We start from the raw sequence: 16,929 nt of genomic DNA, 5'->3' as shown, positions 1-16,929 counted from the left end.
ACTTACAAAGAGTTGTGTGTGTCTGAGTGTGTGTGTTGCCATCGTGGAGCTCTACTACATTTGCATGACCTAAAAATGCCCTTCTACTGATTGTACCCCATTCATCCATTAAGATAGATAGACATCCCAACAGCACATTAAACACTAACAGATCTCTCAAGATCTCTGCATCCTCACTTATTACAATCCAGACTTTATAACTCTGATACTAACAGTCTTATTGAGAATTAACAGAGGTTTAGAAGTTGATGTTTTATTGGAAATAATAAAGTTTGACGTCACCATTATGGAGATCAGTGTTTGCTTTAGTTGGGCTCTTGACCAATTCAGAATTTTGGACATTGGGGCTCATTTTCAAGTGAGCTTTAGTGTTATTTATCAGTGGAGACAGTTTTTAAAAAAAAATCGTCCAGTTGTCCAGATGCATAGTTCGCCAGTGCTAGGCTAGTGCGAGTCAATCGTAACTTTTAGCATGCCATTAAAAAGAGTTTTAACCACTTCACAGTACACCAAAAGCAAATCAATTATAAAGCCAGACTATTGATGTAAGTTTCTGTTGAGAGAATAATGTTAGAAATCAAACTATTCTTTAATCGCATTGCAATAGTTATATTGTTTTACCTATATTTATTAGCACAGTCAGGGCCGTACTGGGACTGAAATTCAGCCCGGGACTTTAAGATGGAGAGGCCTTTTACGCGAGTACCCTTGGTGCACGAGCAGAAGGATTTTTTTGCAGTTATTTTAATTCTAATAGTGTTTTTATGGTATAAAGAGAATCAGATTATGCTGAAAACCTTCAAGAAACTTTAGGATGACACCTGCCTCCTCAGGTTGTATAAGCAAGTCGCCACTGCACTGAACACAACCAGGTCAGCAAATCCTAATCTCGAACACATAAGTCACAGTATACTGCTAACTACCAGCATGTCATGTGCACAGTCAGTTGGAGTGATAAAATAGTTGCAAATACTCAAAAACTACAATGCAGTCCCATAAAATAGAGATTTGTGTGTGTGTGTGTGTGTGTGTGTGTGTGTGTGTGTGTGTGTGTGTGTGTGTGTGTGTGTGTGTGTGTGTGTGTCCTTACTTTCTCAGCTTGGCTCCCTGGCTTAGCTTCCCCTGTGATGGACCCTGCCTCTGCTTACTGATTTGCAGCTACATATGCATGAGAAGAACTTCAGTTATAAATATGACTAAGAATAAAACATTTTCTAATTCAATCTGTGCTTCAGTCAGGTTATTATCTAGTATGTGGAATTATTGCCATTTTAACCTATATGTAAATATCTGATTGATTAATTTTCCTAATATGATTGCCTACCCAGCCCTGCACTGCCCCTGTACCTGTCACTGTTTTTATACTGGCTCCATTCTTCTCCTCCTGCTCTTCTTTCTCTTGCTGCTCTCCTTCCTCCTGCTCCTCCTCCTTCTCTCCCTCATCATCAATACGACTGCAGGGGTCATCCTCAACCTGTCCCTCTCCATCACTGACCTTAACAGCTAATATACATACAGAGATTACTTATAGAAGGATGTTGTCTGTGTGTGATGACACACTGCAAACTGCTCTTTATAATATATAATATATCTCTAAACATGTGAGGGATACATGGCTATAACATGATAACAGCACATTTTTATTACATGGCTAATAAATCAATAATTTGACACAATTATACATACAGCTAATATATGTATGTACAATTATACATACAGCTAATATACATACAGAGATTACTTGCTTATAGAAGGATGTTGTCTGTGTGATGACACACTGCAAACTGCTGTTTATATATATATATATATATATCTAAAATGTAAGGGACACATGGCTATAACATGATAACAGCACATTTTTATTTCATGGCTATCTACCAAATAAATCAATAATTTCACACACAATATTGATTTAAAAATGAGTTTACTGTTTTAAAAACTATTGTATTGCTTCCGCTAAAGAAAATAGTTCTGTCTATACGGTTAGAATCCTGCGTGTCCATGGCAACGCGCGGCCTGTTATCAAGCAATCCCTTGTGAAAAAAAAGTGCACTTTAGTGTACTTTTATAAAGTGTACTTATTACAAAAATAATACACTTTAAATGTATACACTTAAGTGCGATTTAAAAACAATTTTTTCGGGGTACTGAATGCACATTAAGTGTAATTTATTTCAAATATATCACATATTAAGTTGAAATAAAGTGTAATAAGTTGCAATCAAGTGTGATTTTTTGGAACAACTTAATTGTTACTTTAATACAACTTTATATATACTTTCATAATTGCTTCTAGTGTATTTAAATTATAGTTAAAGTGCACTAAACAATATGATGACACACAATTAATGTGATTAAAAATATACTTTGAAGTCAGTCAACAATGCACTTAAGTGTGAATTAAATACAATTTTTTCGGGGCACTGAATGCACATTAAGTGTAATTTATTTCAGATCACATATTAAGTTGAAATAAAGTGTATTAAGTTGCCATTAAGAGTGATTTTTTGGAACAACTTAATTGGTACTTTAATACAACTTTACATACACTCTCACAATTGCTTCCAGTGTATTTAAAATACAGTTAAAGTGCACTACACAATATAATGATGCAATTAATGTGAACTAAAATATACTTTAATGACAGTCAACAATACACTTAAGTGTGAATTAAGTGTAATGTTTTTGACAAACTTAATGCATATTATGTGTAATTGATTTCAAATGTATCACAGATTAAGCTCAAATTAAATGCTATTAGTTGATATTAAGAGTTATTTTTGAAATATGGTAAAAGTGTACTTCCAAATATACTGACAAGCAAATAATGTCAACAAAAATATACTTTAATTATATAATAGTGTACTTGTTTATTACATTAAATACATTTTTTAATTAAAAAAAATATAGTTGCAATTTATTTCAAATTTGGACAAAAAAAGTCTTAATAACCTATATACACTCACCGGCCACTTTATTAGGTACACCTGTCCAACTGCTCGTTAACACTTAATTTCTAAGCAGCCAATCACATGGCGGCAACTCAGTGCATTTAGGCATGTAGACATGGTCAAGACAATCTCCTGCAGTTCAAACCGAGCATCAGTATGGGGAAGAAAGGTGATTTGAGTGACTTTGAACGTGGCATGATTGTTGGTGCCAGAAGGGCTGGTCTGAGTATTTCAGAAACTGCTAATCTACTGGGATTTTCACGCACAACCATCTCTAGGGTTTACAGAGAATGGTCCGAAAAAGAAAAAACATCCAGTGAGCGGCAGTTCTGTGGGCGGAAATGCCTTGTTGATGCCAGAGGTCAGAGGAGAATGGCCAGACTGGTTCGAGCTGATAGAAGGGCAACAGTGACTCAAATAACCACCCGTTACAACCAAGGTGGGCAGAAGAGCATCTCTGAACGCACAGTACGTCGAACTTTGAGGCAGATGGGCTACAGCAGCAGAAGACCACACCGGGTGCCACTCCTTTCAGCTAAGAACAGGAAACTGAGGCTACAATTTGCACAAGCTCATCGAAATTGGACAATAGAAGATTGGAAAAACGTTGCCTGGTCTGATGAGTCTCGATTTCTGCTGCGACATTCGGATGGTAGGGTCAGAATTTGGCGTCTACAACATGAAAGCATGGATCCATCCTGCCTTGTATCAACGGTTCAGGCTGGTGGTGGTGGTGTCATGGTGCGGGGAATATTTTCTTGGCACTCTTTGGGCCCCTTGGTACCAATTGAGCATCGTTGCAACGCCACAGCCTACCTGAGTATTGTTGCTGACCATGTCCATCCCTTTATGACCACAATGTACCCAACTTCTGATGGCTACTTTCAGCAGGATAATGCGCCATGTCATAAAGCTGGAATCATCTCAGACTGGTTTCTTGAACATGACAATGAGTTCACTGTACTCAAATGGCCTCCACAGTCACCAGATCTCAATCCAATAGAGCATCTTTGGGATGTGGTGGAACGGGAGATTCGCATCATGGATGTGCAGCCGACAAATCTGCGGCAACTGTGTGATGCCATCATGTCAATATGGACCAAACTCCCTGAGGAATGCTTCCAGCACCTTGTTGAATCTATGCCACGAAGAATTGAGGCAGTTCTGAAGGCAAAAGGGGGTCCAACCCGTTACTAGCATGGGGTACCTAATAAAGTGGCCGGTGAGTGTAGTTAATCAACACAAATTCAATATAAAACCCTCTATATTTACTGACAAAACAATCTCTAAAATAAATACATAAAAACCTTTCTGTTGATGCACAAGAAAAAACCCAAGAAACAAACGGTTACAATACTTAAAATGAAAATTCTGTCATTATACGCACCTTCGAGTTGTTTCAAACCTGTATGAATTTTTCTTCTGCTGAACACAATGAAGATATTTTGAAAAATGTCAGTAACCAAAGAGTTAACTGGTCCCATTGACTTCCATGGTATTTTGTTTCCTACTATGGAAGCCAATGGGACCAGTTAACTGTTTGGTTACTGACATTTTTCAAAATATCTTCATTGTGTTCAGCAGAAGAAAGAAAGGTAACACTTAACTGCACACTATTATTCATTATAAGCATGAGTTAACAGTTAATCATTTAAAGCATTAATAGACGTTGATAATAAGTTTCTAAATACAGCAATACATGTTTTTTTCTTGATTTATAAGCATATCTATAATGTGTTTAATAATTGTAGTTTCATACTTTGTTAATGATCAATTAATAATTTCTTAATGAAGTATAGCATTATTTACAAACCAGTTATTTAAGAGTTGTCAGTGATTCATAAGATCACTTAAATGTAAGTTGAGGGTGAGTATATGATGACAGAATTTTAGACATTTTCAGAAAACATAATTCTGTATGATTTATAAGATTGTTTCCATGTAAATTACTGGTTTTACTATACTGTTGGGGTAATTTGGTCTCCATAACCTAGGGATTACCAGTACAAACATCATTTTAGAAGCAAACACACATTACATCAAATACACAACCCATGAATTAATACAAACAAAATGTGATGTTGCAAAATGTGAACACTAAGATTCAAACGGGTAATGAAAAAGGTATTATTAGTTAACTCCTTCAGTTAACATGAACTAAGAATGAATAATACTTGAAGCATTTGTTAGCCTTAGTTAATGTTAATTTCAACATTAAATAATGCATTATTATATTCAAAAGTTGTGTACTAAAATTATATAAATATTATAAATTGTTCTAACTTTAACAAACTATATTTGAATTAACTAATCTTAAAAAAGATTAATAAATACTGTAAAAAATGCTCATTTTTTAGATCATGTTTTGCTAATACATAAACTAATATTAACAAATGAAACCTAATTAAAGTGTTAACAAACCTGGTTAATTTTAGCTCTTAAACCTTTTCGTAGCACCAACATTAAAGAGGACAAAATGCTTACTTCAGCATTACAGTGAATATAATTTTGTCTAAAAAATAAAAATAAAATAAAAATGAAGAAATCCAAAGGCAAAGAAACAAGAAAACCAAAATCATTTGTCACCAAATGTTTTGAAGTAGTTGGAAAGTCCTGTTTATGTCAATGTCCCGGTGCTCTCCAGTTAATGTGAATGGATTTTTTCCAAAGAGGCAGGAAAGTCAGGAAAAAATACCTTGAGAAAAAAAAAGTGAAAAAATTTGTTTATAAAACAGATCCAGTCCATTATTAAATTTGGCTCAAATGAATAAAAGTGATAGATATTTTCCCTTTAAAGTTTTACATACACCTTGCAGTATCAGCAAAATGTTAGTAATTTTAGCAATAAGAGGGAACACAAAAATGTATATGTTGTCTTTTTGTTTAGTACTCTGATGAAGCAGTTTATTCTGCAAGGTGTACGTAAAGTTTTGACTGCTAACGTTAACTGTTGATGAATGTGTGATGTGATGAATTACCTCATCAGCGTCACACATAATTTATTGTAAACATGATCAATTTAGCTCCTGAATCTATATTGCGTATAGCAAAGTTACTATCTGCGATTAAAAAGCACTCATCGCAATATCAACTGCGGTGAAAAAAAATCAATAAGGAAAGCATCAAGATATACTTACTTGACTAATTATTTGCAGTATAACTACTCATCTGCAAACAGCCAAACGTGGCGCTCCTTTTGTTCTCTTGTTTTCATTTCCTCATGCATCGCGATTACAGAAACACAACAGCGCATTTTTCAAACTCTAGGGAAGTAGTGCGTCATCATGACGTCTGGCGCATGCGCATTAAACACCGTGTTCATATACAGTATATTTTTATTTCAACTTTTCGGTTTAAGTTGAAGTTGTTCTAACTTTGTGTTGTTATACTCTGTAAGTTCACAAAACGCTACTCTTTCAACCAACTAAAAGTCAATATTTTTGTTCAGTGTAGATTGCAATTAAATGTGTTTAATTGACTTTCTCACTTATGTAAAGTACCACACATTACTGTTATGCTAAGACTCCTCTCATAAATTACATTTTATTGTCATATATTATGTAGAAAACTGACAAAAATGTCAACAATAAGTTGTCCTGGATTATACTGTATTGAAAATTTATTGGAAAAACACATTCCAAGTGCATTAATGCACACAGTCGATATATTCTAGATTAAACACATTTAAAATAAATGAACTAATTGTTTTTGGACAACACACTTGAGTTGAAATTAAAATGAATTACTTTCCATGTTTTCCATTAAAATTATTATTTTATTTAGTATATTAGTCAATTCATCAAAATACATTTCATTTAATAACTTTAATAAGTAGACACAATTAAAAAGGGAATTTTTTAAAACATGCACTTAAGTGTGATTAGAAATATTAACATGAAAGTGTACTTTCTTTAACTAAAACGTCTCGGTTACGTATGTAACCCTCGTTCCCTGAGTAGGGAACGGAGACGTTACGTCAGAAGTGACGGAGATTGGGGGTTTCGCATAGAAAGCCAATCCTCTTCGAGTATTTAAACACGAGCCAATGGCATGCAATGCCTTGGGGCTGCGGAAATTTGCATAGCGTACTCCGCCCTACTCCGTGAGTATAAAAGGAGGAAGTGAACGCAACCGCAGTATGTCTTCGCTGAGGAGCCAAGACTGAACTCGGCATCTACCCAGCGATACAGCAGAAGTGGCAGGGAGACGTAACGTCTCCGTTCCCTACTCAGGGAACGAGGGTTACATACGTAACCGAGACGTTCCCTTTCGTAGTCACTTCGAGTTACGTCAGAAGTGACGGAGATTGGGGGTCTGTGCCATCACGCCAACTTCAGGCTGTCTTCCAGTGCCCTGCGAAAGTCTGAACCCCCGAGCCTTACCTGTTTTCCTTAGGGGATCCGACTTAGACACAGGATTACCAAGGTACACTGGGAAACATATCCCGAAGGGGACATGCTACCAGCTGCCTACCGAAGGGAGGACTTACGAATACACATATGGCCACATAGGAACACATATGGAATCACTGGAGCACCAACCGCAGGTGGCTGCTAATTTCAGCTCCAGGGGTGGCAGATGGCTTGCCAAGGGAAGACACATGCTCAGAGAGGCTTACAGTGGATAATACACATGAGACGGTTACCAAGGGGGAACCGTACGCATGGAGGCACCTAGCCAGCATCCAGAGCCACAGCAGTGGTGCCCGCATCGTCGGTGCTGGAGGACTCAAGGCTTCAATGGAAGAACTGAGGAAATATCGCACTTATCCAGTCCGGGGAGTGGAGTGGCGAGCAAGCGAAGACACCTGAGCGGATCCAGAACTGGCCGAAACGAGACGTGAGAGGATACCGGCTCAATTCGCAGATTATAGAATCTGGCGAAGGTGTTGGGTGTCGCCCAGCCTGCAGCTCTGCAGATGTCTGTTAGCGAGGCGCCGTGCGCTAAAGCCCAAGAGGAGGCCACACTCCGAGTGGAATGGGCCGTCACACCAAGGGGGCACGGAAGGCCTTGCTGCTGGTAAGACAAAGCAATGGCATCCACAATCCAGTGGGACAGCCGTTGCTTTGAGAGAGCCCTTCCCTTCTGGCTCCCTCCATGACAGACAAAGAGCTGGTCTGAGGTCCTGAAACACTGCGTTCTGTCGACATAGGTGCGGAGAGCACGTACCGGACAGAGCAGTGCCAAGGCTGGGTCTGCCTCCTCCGGGGGCAGCGCTTGCAGGTTCACCACCTGGTCCCGGAAGGGAGTGGTGGGAACCTTGGGCACATATCCAGGCCGGGGTCTCAGGATCACGTGAGAGTAAGCCGGCCCGAACTCCAGGCACACTTCGTCAACGGAGAATGCGTGCAGGTCCCCCACCCTCTTGATGGAGGCCAATGCAACCAGGAGTGCTGTCTTCATGGACAGAAACTTTAACTCTACCGATTGCAAAGGCTCAACGGGATGCCTCTGCAGAGCACTTAAAACTACCGAGAGGTCCCAAGAGGGTACGAGGGGAGGACGAGGCGGATGCAGCCTCCTCGCTCCCCTCAGGAACCTGATGACCAGGTCGTGCTTCCCTAAGGACTTACCTTCCACTGCTTCATGAGAAGCGGCAATGGCCGCGACGTAAACCTTAAGGGTGGAGGGCGACAGCCTGCGCTCCAACCCTTCTTGCAGGAAGGAAAGCACGACACTGATCGAACATCTCCGGGGGTCTTCTCCGCGAGAAGAGCACCAATTGACGAAGAGGTTCCACTTCAACGCATAAAGGTGTCTCGTGGACGACGCTCTTGCGGAAGTGATGGTTGCCGCCACCGCAGGTGGCAGCGAACTCAAACCTGCCTCGTGCCGTCCAGGAGCCACACGTGCAGCCTCCAAAGATCGGGACGAGGGTGCCACAGAGTGCCCCGTCTCTGAGAGAGTAGGTCTTGTCTCAGAGGAATAGGCCAAGGAGGTGCTGTCGCGAGGAGCAAGAGATCGGAGAACCACGTCTTGGTGGGCCAGTAGGGGGCTACCAGCAAGACCTGCTCCTCGTCCTCCTTGATCTTGCACAACACCCGTGCAAGGAGGCTCACTGGGGGAAACGCATACTTGCGTGGGCCCCGTGGCCAGCTGTGCGCCAGCGCATCCGAGCCGAGAGTGCCGCGGGTCAGAGAATAAAACTGGGCGCAGTGGGACGAGTCCCGAGAGGCGAACAGGTCTATCTGTGCCTCCCCGAACTCGTCCCAAATCAGCTGGACCGACTGGGGATGGAGTCGCCATTCGCCGGAGATGGGGCGGACCCGGGACAGCTCGTCGGCTGCCCAGTTCCGGTCTCCAGGAATGTAAACTGCACGAAGGGACCTCAGGTGCTTCTGACTCCATATCAAGAGGTGGCGGGCGAGCTGCGACAACTGGCGTGAGCGTAGACCCCCCTGGTGGTTGATGTACGCTACTGCCGTAGTGTTGTCTGAGCGGACAAGCACATGCTGGCCCTTGAGCAACGCTCGGAAGCGGTGTAGGGCGAGCCGTACTGCCAACAGCTCGAGGCAATTGATGTGCATGAGGCGCTGGGCTCCTGTCCAGGAACCGGCGGCTGCATGCCCATTGCACATGGCACCCCAACCCGTGGTAGATGCATCCGTGGAGACAACGAGATGCCTGGAAACTCGCTGAATAGGGACGCCGGTCCGTAAGAAGCTGAGGTTCGACCACGGGAAGAAGGTTCGGCGGCACGCTGGAGTCACTGGAACTCGGAGCGAGCCGCGATGCCATGCCCACCTCGGGACTCGATCGCGAAGCCACAGCTGAAGCGGTCTCATATGAAGCAAACCGAGCGGCGTTGCCGCGGATGCCATATGCCCCAGGAGCCTCTGAAATAGTTTCAGTGGAACCGCACTCTTGCCCTCGAACTGTCGAAGACAAGTCAGCAGTGAGTGCGCGCGCTCGTTCGTGAGCTGCGCGGACATGGCGACCGAGTCTATCTCCATGCCGAGAAAAGAGATCCTCTGCACGGGGCAAAGTTTGCTCTTTTCCCGGTTGACCCGAAGGCCCAAACGGGCTAGGTGCCGGAGCACCAAGTCTCAGTGTTCGCAAAGCTGAGCTCGAGAGTGTGCTAGTATCAGCCAGTCGTCGAGATAATTCAGGATGCGAACCCCGTGTTCGCGAAGGGGAACAAGGGCTGCCTCGACGATCTTCGTGAAGACGCGAGGGGACAGAGCTAACCCGAAAGGGAGAACGGCGTACTGATATGCCTGGCCCTCGAAGGCAAACCGAAGAAACGGTCTGTGTCGAGGTAAGATGGACACATGGAAGTACGCGTCCTTCAGGTCGATCGCTGCAAACCAATCCTGATACCGAACACATTCGAAAATGCGTTTGGCCGTGAGCATTTTGAACGGTAGTCGATGGAGAGAACGGTTCAAAATGCGCAGGTCCAGGATCGGTCGTAACCCACCGGTCTTCTTGGGGACAATGAAGTAGGGGCTGTAAAACCCGGACTCCACCTCGGCTGGAGGGACCGTCTCGATTGCACCCTTCGCCAGCAGGGTCGCAATCTCCGCTCTCAGGAGTGGGGCATTGCCACCAACTATCGTGGAGCGAACTCCCCTGAAGCGGGGAGGAGACCGTGCGAACTGAATCGCGTAGCCGAATCTGATCGTTCTGATGACCCAGCGGGATATCCCGGGAAGCACTAGCCAGGCTTCCAGGAAGTGAGCCAACGGGGTCATGTGAACCACAGACGTCCCCCCGGAGGGGCAGCGTGGCGGGTCGACTGGCACGCGTGCAGGGATGACCCCGCTCGGATGCGTCGAAGCCCGCTCCCCGACGGAAGGGACCAGGGAAAGCGGAGCGTTCCACGGGGGTCCGTTCCGCCGGGGGTCTGGCGACAGAGGGGGAAGGGATTGGCGTAGCCCGGGGACGACACTCGCACCCTTCCGCACCCTCAGAGACAGAGAGGAATGTGTGGGCTGACGCACTGGAACGTCGAGCGCACTCATTCCAGTCTGTGGGCTCAGTGATGATGTCAAGTCTTTCTTAACCAACTCAGGGCGCTGCCCACCCGTGGGCGAGCAGCGGGAACTGAAAACGAAAGATTTTCCCCCCGGCCCTCCACCGGGGGCAGGAGGGGGCCTGCTCCCGCCTCCTGGGGAAAAACTCAACTCCATCACTGAGCAGCCCGTATCAGGATCATCGCTTACCTGGCGTTTAGCGGGGTGTGCGGCCTGAGGGGGCTGTGACGCCTGCCGGCGGCCTCCTCCACGCCGTGGCCCGGATGAAGGCTGCTGCTGGGGCGGGGCGGGAGGCAGGGGAGCCGCGGGGGGGCGTCCTCGGCGGCGAGCAGCGGGAGGCATCTGTGCCGACGACTGGGTGGAGGCAGCAGCTGGTCGTCGGGGCAGAACATGTTTGATTGCCTCCGTCTGCTCCTGGGCAGTGGAGACTGCTGGGCAAGAGTTCTCGACTGCACCGCCAAAAAAGGCCAACCTGGGAGAGAAGGGCGTCGAGCAGACGAATCCGCTCAGCGCTCCGAGTGTCTGCCAGGTTGACGCTCCTGGACCACACTAGTGGCCATCACCTGACCAACGGCGCGAGCGGCCACTTTCGTTGCCCTTTTGGAGAGCAAGGTCAGTGGCGGACCGCAAATCTTCGAATGCCGTTGGATCAGTCCCGCCCTCGAGCATATCTCTGAGCATCTGCGCTTGCACAGTGCTCATCGCATGCAAAGCGGAGGCCGCCCGTCCCGCCGCTCTACAGGAACGCGCCGCCATGGCAGACGAGAACCTACAGGCTTTGGATGGGTGCCTAGGAGGACCACGGAGGAGGCGCCCTGTGGACACAGCTGTATCGCAACAGAACGCTCCAGCGGGGGCATCCCAGTGTACCCACGGGCGGCCCCCCCATCGAGGGGGGAAAGGCGGGGGAGAGATCGCGCTCTCGAGTGGACAGAGGAGTCCCCCAAGAGCGCGATAACTCCGCATGCAGCTCGGGGAAAAAAAGGCAATGGAGTTGGCCGTGGCCTCGCGGCGGCAGCTTTGTCCAAAAACCAATTATCCCTCCGTGAGAGATCGGGGGAGAATGGAGGATGCCACTCTAACCCAATACTCCCAGCAGCTTGAGACAGCATGCCGTCAGCTCGGGATCCGACACGGGCAGCGCTGGCTCTCCCGAAGGGGGCAGTGCAGCCGCATCCTCATCTCCCGAGGACTGTAGCCCACCTAGTGATGCTGCGATCGACATCACATCATCATCTGGAGCGCTGCTCGAAGCAGCCGGTACCACTGAAGAGGCAGCCGACTGAATCGAACTAACGCTCGCTGGCTCACGCACTGAGGCGGGAGGTGTGGCCCGAGAAATCGTCGGGGCTTTATGCCACACCGTCACCGTTAATTCGCCGGGTCCCCGGTCGACGGGCCCCCTTTCGTGAAGGAAGCCGATCGAGTAAGGGGGACCGGGGCTCTCACTCTAGTGAGATTTTTTTTTTTATATATATAAAAATATATATTCTATATATAAAATATAATTTTTTTATATATATATATATATCTTTTTTTTTTTTTTAACCTCAGTGTGGAGATGGTCATTTCCCCATAGCAGGAACATGAGTCATCCACGAACGCTGCTGCTGCATGCTGAATGCCCAGGCATACAGAGCAGCGATCGCGACCATCAGATGACGACAGAAATCGACCGCATCCAGAAGAACACGGGCGAACCGTCTTTAAAAAGACGTGCCGCGTGTAGCTCTTTTACAGAGAGGAGGAAATTCACTCTTTCAGCGCTGAGGCGACCAGGGAGAAGCGCAAAGTCTGGCAGACCACTGCACAGATCGCAGGCAATGCAGAAACTCGCTGGGTACCGCCGTCACACCAACACTGAAGAGGACGCTCGTCTCGAAGAGTCTTGTAATAGCTTTCAGGAGTGAAGAGGTTCTCTTGGCTCCGAAGCGAAAACATACTGCGGTTGCGTTCACTTCCTCCTTTTATACTCACGGAGTAGGGCGGAGTACGCTATGCAAATTTCCGCAGCCCCAAGGCATTGCATGCCATTGGCTCGTGTTTAAATACTCGAAGAGGATTGGCTTTCTATGCGAAACCCCCAATCTCCGTCACTTCTGACGTAACTCGAAGTGACTACGAAAGGGAACTTAAGTAGACATTATTAAAAAATGATTTTTTTAAAACATGCACTTAGGTGTATTTAGAAATATTGTGAAGAAAGTGTACTTAATTTAAGTTAAATTTAATTAGATATTATTACAAAGTGCATTTGTAAAAAGTACACTTAAGTGTGTTTATAAATATGATCACGAAAGTGTACTTTCTATAAGTAAAACTTAATTAAACATTATTACAAAGTGCATTTTTAAAAAGTACACTTAAGTGTGTTTATAAATATTGTCATGAAAGTGTACTTACTTTAAGTAAAACTTAATTACATATTATTACAAAGTGCATTTTTAAAAAGTACACTTACGTGTGTTTATAAATATTGTCATGAAAGTGTACTTACTTTAAGTTAAACTTAATTACATATTATTACAAAGTGCATTTTTAAAAGTGCACTTAAGTGTGTTTATAAATAATGTGATGAAAGTGTACTTACTTTAAGTTAAAATTAAGTGGTCTTTAATTGTAATTATATTATCTGCAAGTACACTTTTCAAAAAGTATACTTTCATGAGTTTAAGCACACAAAAAGTACACTTTCAATACAATTAAGCACACTTCGTTTTCACAAGGGATAACAGACCGCATTTGTGGCACGAAACTAATACAATCGTTTTTATAGCAAATACAACCGCCTCGCTCTACATTATCCCTTATATAATATGCCTATATTTAAATGCAAATATAAATAATTTCAGTGTATAAACGCATCACTAATTTTGCACCTGTCCTGCTGCTGGGTCCTCCTTCCTCATCTGTAACGTTACCTCCTGCCACAGCACCCTTTTCCAGGAAAAGGTCTGTTAATTTGGCGCATTTAGCTGCCTCTCGTGCCAACATTTTTTTTTTTCATTCTTATTTTTTCAGCCCCACCCATTTCTTTTTCTTCTTTCCTTCTTTTCAGCATTTTTAAATGTCCGTCTCTGTTGCAATTTGCATTCATACAAATCTCCAAACTCCTTTTCGGCGCCTTAAGTTTGAGCCAATCGGATGTCAGGAAAAACGAGGTTCAGTCCAAGTTAGGAGGGGCCACTCATATCCCCCCTCAAGATTGAAGGTATTGGTTTGGCCTAGTCTGAAACACACACACACACAGTTCCGCTGCAGCGTAGCGGCCGCCGCGCCGGTCGTTTATCATAAAACGTTTCATCCAAAAAAATATATATATCATTGACCACCGGCCGGTTCGGCCCGAAATGGACCGGCCGTTCGGGATTGTTCCCGGTATTCCCGATTGCCAATCCGCCCCTGAGCACAGTCTACATCAGCGGCAGAGTGATATGAAGTTAACTAGGCAAACGAGAGAGCCAGTCCACACAACAATCACGCAAGTTGCTGACACCCATCACTACAGAACAGAGTATAATTTATGATAATGTAATAAAAGGACAAATACAATGCACATCTCCTTTATTTCCTTTGTAGATAACAACAACAACACACAATAAAGACAAATAAACAACTTTAGTGGATTGTAAAGGCAAAACGACTACTATGTTTGACAGACTGTTGGACCAATAAAAAAAATAACTATACTCTTAGTTACACTATTATTGTCACTACACAATGAATTGAACTGTTACGGATTCTCCACTAACGTTGTCAGTATCGATCTATCAGTTATGAAAGGGCTAACTTCATTAGCTAGCTAGAGTAACCTAACAAAATGTAAGTTATTACCTGTAACGTTACATCTGTTGGAAAGCATCTGGAAAGACGGCTGGAACTGCATTCTTTTTCATAAACCTGTGAACGTTTCTATTAAATGGTTCTTTCAAGTCATCTGGTCTAAAATGGTCACTGCAAATCCTCATTTTTTTAGAGTCTCTGTCGGTGTCTCCTTGTCCAAGCCCACAGAGATAATTCAAAGTTTAATCCTTTCTGGATCTTCAAAAGGAAATTTGTGAAAACTCCGCAATGAACAGGTTTGTTCTTGCAATTGCGAAATGCACACTGAATCCCCATGTTGCCTTCGTTTACCCCAACAATTATTACAAAGCTAGCTAGACGTCCCGACTGTCATGTGCTTCTTTACTTTTTGACATCGTAACGTTACTACAAACCGGAGCGAAGTATAATTCCGCCGCTTCTGAGAAACTAGTTCCTGTAAATGTAATGCAATCCTTGAGATGTAAATGATAGTTGATTTCTAACATTTTTCTCTCAACAGACACTTGCATCAATAGTCTGGCATTATAATTGATTTGGTTTTGGTGTACTGTGGAGTGGATAAAACTGTTTTTAATGACATGCTAAAAGTTACTGTTGACTCGAGCTAGCCTAGCACCGGCGAACTATGCAACTGGGACGACTGGATTATTTATTTATTTTTTTAAAAAAACTGTCTCCACTGATAAATAACACTAAGGCTCACTTGGAAATGATATTTCCAAAATTCTGAACCACCCCTTTAACATTACTTTTTCTCTGGCTTCTTTAACTGTGTGTCACTGATACATATTTGTTATGGTAGGAATTCAAGAGAAACTCAGATCAGAAGATCTCAGTCACGTATTATTGATAATAGTCGTCATGATACCACCCGAAGAGTGTAATATCTGATTAAATTGTTAAATATTAGTTGTTAATTTTGCAAGCCAGTACTTCTATAGAAGATCATGCAGTGCCGTGATACTAAGATTTTATGAAGTCATTATACAGAAAATGTTTTGACAGGATCATACAGACTCACACAGAAATCAAGAATCAGGGTATGAATCACAACAATGGTGATCAACTCTGAACTTCTATAAAGTCACATCAAGAATCGGCGTATGAATCACAACAATGATGATCAACTCTGAACTTCACAAAGTCACATTAAGGCTTTGTTGATTATCACCATTGTTGACATTCATATTGATTATTGATGTGTCTAACATAAACCAGCTAAAAATTATTTATTATATATATATATATATAAATTTCAGATTGGAATAATACCGTTTCAAAATTTCAAAGTTCATGGGGAAAAGTATGGACGGACGCTTTGAGTCCCGTGAGGCCACCCTTAAAAATATTCTTGTTTGCCGTAACCCGACCGACCCTGTCAATTTAGGGCCGACCCAATTTTTTTTTTTTTTTCCTTTTAATCCGACCGACTTGCCGGTTGTAACCTGCGTTCAGACCGACCGATTTTTTTTTTTTACTCTTCAAACGACTAATTCAAAATCAATAAAATAATATTAATTATATTTTAGTTAGTATTGTAAAAGTTGCTTGTGTCTACAACATAGCCAACAAACGTAGGCTACGTTCTTTCTTAAATAAAAACCCGTGGCGTCATAGTCATCCGATTATGTTTACACCATTGGTTTAACGATAAGCGTGTCACTATATGGCTTGTACGTTCGCTCGTTTCAGTGTTCCCGCTTGGTACCCGGTATTAAAAGGGCAACGGTGCTGAATATCAACCATTTCTATAATAAAAATATTAAACAATTTGTCTGTGATGCAATTTTGCTATTCGCAGTCCAGAAGAGAGAGCGATCTCTCACCCGGAGCCACAGCGCGCACAGCGCGCACAGCACGACAGCCCTGCTTAATGAGTGACAATGAGGACAAAACGTGGTTACACTTTAGATCTGGGATATTATTCTAATTGTATTTTAGATTTCCGCTTTCAAAGATTATAAAAAGAAGATATTTGAGATGAAACCATTACAGAAGCATTGTGTCTAGCGCAACTTCCTTCCCTTCACAGCGCTGCGCTGTCATTTCTTCCTAAAACCCAAACGTACCGTCAGAATCAGCATGATCGGTGATTGTTGTAAAATGCAGTCTGTACTGTTGCTAAACTGCGGACGCGTTCAATCATTAAAAGAGCTATTAAAAGCACAAAAGTCTGC

General features: G+C 43.4%; 1 long non-coding RNA gene across 1 annotated transcript in view; it reads left to right on the top strand.

The window, feature by feature from the left end:
- The window catches only part of LOC148998375 (uncharacterized), a 114,321-nt gene extending 98,092 nt beyond the window's left edge, over positions 1–16,229 (top strand). The window contains exon 2 of the long non-coding RNA XR_016151668.1: positions 16,085–16,229. This is a non-coding gene — a long non-coding RNA (uncharacterized LOC148998375). The remainder of the gene's footprint in view (positions 1–16,084) is intronic.
- The last annotated feature ends 700 nt before the right edge of the window (positions 16,230–16,929 follow it).

The sequence above is a fragment of the Pimephales promelas genome, chromosome 1, assembly GCF_988280905.1.
Source record: "Pimephales promelas chromosome 1, fPimPro1.hap1.1, whole genome shotgun sequence".
Classification (NCBI taxonomy): Eukaryota; Metazoa; Chordata; class Actinopteri; order Cypriniformes; family Leuciscidae; genus Pimephales; species Pimephales promelas.
This window is presented reverse-complemented; position numbering and strand designations above follow the sequence as displayed.